Consider the following 5,242-nt stretch of genomic DNA (forward strand, 5'->3'; position numbering starts at 1 on the left):
GAAAGGGGCTCTAAAGATGTAGAAAGTAGATGACTCAGGCTATGTTCCCTGACCACTTTCCTTGGGTCTGGTGGAGGGGCTCGACTGATCTATGGGTGGGTCGTTGGGGTCCTCAGTCGTCTCTCTAGGTGGGTGAAACTCCTTCCCACTTTGAAGGGTCATAACGGCCTTGGCTTGCTCTTGATGATCTTTTGTCAAATGCAAACCATGGTGCACGAGTTCTTTTTCTCTCAGGTTAACTATGGGTTGACTTGGTAAGCTCCCCTCACTGCGCCTGCTCAATGCCTTGGTCAATTGTCCTATTTGAGTCTTTAACTTAGCTATTGACTGCATATGGGAACTGAGGTTAGCTTTTATATCTAAAAAGGCTTCTAAAAGCTTCTTCTGAAAGGCTTGACTAGATGTGGGTTCCTAGGGAGAAGGCTGGCTATATTGGGGTAGCGCTTAGAGAAAATTGGTGAATGGGTAACTTGACTGGAAGTTACCCAGTCTACCTTGGTTCTGGGAAGGAAAGGTGGGTGGGCCTTATGGATTCTTCCATGAAACGTTTAGATAGTTTTGCCATCCTAGATTATAAGTTTGCACAAAAGGGTTGTTTGCAGACCTAGCAAAATCTTGTGCCACCTGAACTTGCTCCTGAATAAATTCACGGTATTATGGCACTACTAGACAATCCACAATATGGTGTGTTGGGCTAGCACACAAAAGCGCACACCTGTTGTGTTGGGGAAGAGCATAAAACTGACTGATCCAATTTTTGGGTCAATGTATCCACTTTCTAATGCAACCCTAGGGAGGCCCCTACCTCATATATCCCCCCTTTCTTGGGTCCCGCAGGTGTCCTATCAACTATCGAAGTCGTGGCATGATACATTGAGTTTTTGCTTAATGTTTCAAACAGAGCCCATGCCTCATCTTTGTTTTTCAGCATAAATGTGCCCCCATATGAAGAATCTATTGTTTACCTGTCTTTCTCAGTCAAGCCATTATAAAAGTATTGCACCAACAGCCACTTCGGCACTTAGTGGTGAAGACATTTCCTGAGTAAGTCTTTCAACCTATCCCAGGTTTCATGAAAGTATTCTTCCTCTATTTGAAGAAAACTGGTTATGGCCTTTCGATATTTATTCATTTTGCCAATAAAAAATTGTTTTTTAAGAAATTCTTTTTTTATTTGCTCTCAGTTAGCAATACGAACTCTATCTAAAGATTTAAGCTAATGTTTTGCTTTATCCTTTAAGAAGAAGGAAAAAAGAGTTAACCTCAAAGCGTCATCTCTAAAGTTATGGATCCGCACAGTGGAGCAAATCTTAAAGAATTCATCAAGGTGACAATATGGGTCCTTATTACTAAGGCCATAAAAAGATGGTAGCATTTGTATCACGCTAGTCTTAATTTCAAATTGATTTGCTCTCACATTTGGTCTCGTGATGCAGGAGGCAGGGGTGTAAATATTTAGAATGAAGTATTCCCTAAGGGGATGGGTAACTCTTTGATCTTCCGTCATGTGGCTAGATCGATGGGCTTTTCTGATTAAGGACTCGGGGTCTTTTGACCTTTGCTCATGCATACACCTGAACCAAGACCCGTGTAGGCAACCATCCTAAGGTGGTTTTCTACCTAATTCTAACATGCAAGCGTGATCAAACCACAAAGCAAGCAATTATTTTGCAAAAATGAAAAACAAGAAGTAAGCACAAACAAACACGCACTTGAACCCACGTAGTTATTTTTGCAAGAATTAAACTATGTGCAAGGTACCAATCATGCACAGTCACCTATAAGAGGGGTACCTTACTAGGTGAGCAGGGCAAGAAAAGTAAGCTAGCGTTATGGATAGCAAGCAACATGGTTCAAATCCTAATTAATCATGAAAGCAAACTAACAATCCTAGTTCAAAATGCACGAAAAGTAACTACCAATTCTAAAAATTTTGTAAAAAGGGAAACTAACAATCCTAAGTAATATGTGAACAACTAAGAGGCAATAAAGCGAATACTCATTTTTTAATCGTCGTTCCCCAACAACGGTGCTAACAATTTGATGTACTATTTTTGAAATGTATTTTAAAGATGTATTTTGATGAAAATTATTTGTGAAAGTTAGCCACCAAATTCTAAAAACTAACTCTCACTTGTGTGAGAACCGGGTTGAACTCAAGGAACGATTTTTGATAAACTTTGTATTCCAATCAATGCTATGTTTATTGTCTTAAAAGAAAAATTAAAAGTAATTAAAATTTAATAATCAAATATTTAAGAGCTTATTACAACCCAATCAAACTGAAATGAAATTAATTACAAGTCATGAATGTGTCCAAAAGGCCCTAATTAACTAGAAATTAAAAAATTTAAAAAAATAGAAAATAGAGCTTTCGCCTTTTCATCCTTCAATGGAGATCCAAATCCTTTTCAATTCAACACACTCCACTCAACAAATGGCCTCTACCTGCTAAACACTTAAAAAGAAAATATGAAAATACAAAATTCTATACTAATGGGGTTAGCACACAAAATTATAATTATGTCATTCACATTCCAGAATTTCTTGTCAAAATAGATTTTTGTAATTTAGCAGAACAGGATATCAATCGGACTCGGATCCTTCTGAAATTTTACAAAGATGATCTTAACACATGTTGGAATTGAGTCCAATTTACAGAATTAAAAAATTCTATATGAAACTCTAGTTACTACTAAATAAACAGTGATTAAGAAAAACAGAGAATTTACTATCAATTATCTGACAGCTTCTTGTATCCGATTGTTTCAATATAGCAAATTGAATTGAAAATGGATGAAAATTTTATATTGAAACTAGATTTATACAAAAATCTACTCCAATTTTTTGGATTTGAATTAAGAGTTCAGAATCTTCAGATAATTAAAAAACAAAATACAGAAAAATAACGGAAAACTACAGAGCAAAATTTTAGAAATTTCTGGATATATCATTGGAAAAGTCTGTAACAGACCATGAAATAGAATTCGATCTTACTAAATTTTTGTAGAGAGAAAGTAGATTCAAGCAAAAAACAGATCTAATTTATGGATCTCAATTTGGATTCCAAAAACTTGATTTACACTAAAATCAAAATCAAATAGAAAATTAGAAAAACAGAATTCCAGAATTATCAATTTTCACCTTTGATTCATTTGATTGGATCAAAGAATGAGTAATTTGAAATTTAAGGAATGAAATCTAAGATCTAATTTAACTAATTACAGAATTCAAATCTAGAAACAGGATTTAAACTATAGAAATTAGATCTACAATTTATGGAATAAAATGATCACATCTATAATTGGATTTACACCAATTGAGCATGGATCTTCATTCTCTTTTTGTGTTCTTACTAAAAATTGAAAAGAAAGATTAGATCAAACACGGATCAATTGATTTGATCTGATCTAAAAGAAAAAAAAAGTGAAAACAATATTGAAATTGAATCTAACTAGAAGATCCAATCACTCGATTGGAATTGTGCCAATTCCAAGAATGTCAATCAAGCCTCTCATATTATATTTTTCTATGATTTTCAATTAGAAGAATGAACAATAACTAATCAAGAACAGAAAATTACAAAAACTTACAGTAATTGAATTGATCAAAACAAAAGAAAATGAAAAGAAGAAAAACAAAAGGACATGCAATAGAGAAGAAGAACTCACTGAATGGACGATCTAGCAATTCTGATTGCTTTGATTGAGAAGAGAGTGATCTCCACCTCTCTTGATGTGCAGCACTACCTTCGGATCAGACCTCCATGCTCAAATCTTAAGTTAGAAAGGAAGTGAAAGAAAGGAAAAAGAAGAAGAAATTTTGAAAAGAGGAGAAGAGAATAAGCTTTGCATGGGAAGAAGAAGAGGAGGGAAAAGGAGAGAAGCATTGGGCATGAATTGGGATGGAAATGCTATTCACGCCCCTTCTAATGACTATTTATAGGTATTAAATATATTTTATAAATTAAGTTTTGGAATTCTTTCAAATTCCAAAACACTATTTAATCTACTTAAAATTATAATTACAAGGTGGTGCCAATCTAAAAGGGGTTTTCTAGAAAAAACTTATGATGGATTTGAGTAAATGTGTTTACTGAACACATTAACATTGGATTCAAGATCCAATTAATGTGTTTTGGACTAGATCAAGATCCAAATCACCTTGAAATTCGCTCCAATGCCATAAAATGGCCATAACTTGCTTGTTTTAAGTCTGAATTTTGCAAGATTCAAACCATAGCTTCTTTATTCCTGAAACATCATAAACATGAAATGTAAACCAATAAAAGACACATAAACGCGTGCTTTTTGTATGAATTGTGAAAACATTATCATTGACTTTCTCCTACACTAGCATGTGAGAATTTTTCACAAAATGACATGCTACCTAAGAACCTCACCACATGCATTCTTCTTTTGTTTTTTCTTGGGAAAGGTGGAGATTTTTCCTTGGGATCCCATGTGAGGAGGCTCTTTGGGCCTCACCCCTCACACGTTTTCTAAGGAGGGTCCAAGTCAAAATCTCCCCCCCCCCCCCTCCTTATGGTTGGCTTAGTTGGTTCCATTCCAACTAAGTTCAACTGACTACATAAATATTATTTTATATATATTTGTTTTATTTAAAAGTATTATCTCTTTGATTTTTATTTTAGAAATCCTTAAGTAATTTCTATATTAGATCCCCAATTGGATCCAACCTAAGCTTACTTAATTTATTTAATACTTAGTATTTGTCTTCAACAACCATAGTTTACTTAATTCATCTAGTTAATACTTATTTGTTAGGGTAACTAGCAATTGACATAGCAAGAAGTAATTTTTTTCTCTAAATGGCTAATTGATTAACTTCCTTATTTTTTTTTATTAGTTATCAATATGAACAATAGTTGTCACATTACTTGAGAAAAATCTAGAACTTAGGTACTTTCATAAATCCAACACACATACAAACCCATTTAGACCGGTGAAGTGAAATTTTCTCATATTGAATATTGAAAGTCTTGTCTAAATTACTGAGCTTTTTATGGATCTTACAGGGAATCCTAGGAGTTTTACATGGATAAGGACTCTTTCCTAACCAAAAGGCATGATGCCATTTTTATGAAAACTGAAAAAGAAATCAAATTTTTGTCATGCATGTGCTTCTTTCTATTTGAAAATTTCTTAGCCTTTGAAACAGGCAGTTTTTGGAGGGAGTGGTTGGGTCTTATCTCAGCCCCCCATCTTCATGATTTAATCAT

At 34.3% G+C, this 5,242-nt stretch overlaps 1 non-coding gene across 1 annotated transcript; it reads left to right on the forward strand.

The window, feature by feature from the left end:
- The first annotated feature begins 1,019 nt into the window (after window positions 1–1,019).
- LOC149816957 (small nucleolar RNA R71) lies at window positions 1,020–1,126 on the forward strand. Its single transcript, XR_016427797.1, has one exon. It is a non-coding gene; the product is annotated as a small nucleolar RNA R71 (small nucleolar RNA).
- Window positions 1,127–5,242: the final 4,116 nt, after the last annotated feature.

This window comes from Nuphar pumila, chromosome 14, assembly GCF_984573655.1.
Source record: "Nuphar pumila chromosome 14, dmNupPumi1.hap1.1, whole genome shotgun sequence".
Lineage (NCBI taxonomy): Eukaryota > Viridiplantae > Streptophyta > Magnoliopsida > Nymphaeales > Nymphaeaceae > Nuphar > Nuphar pumila.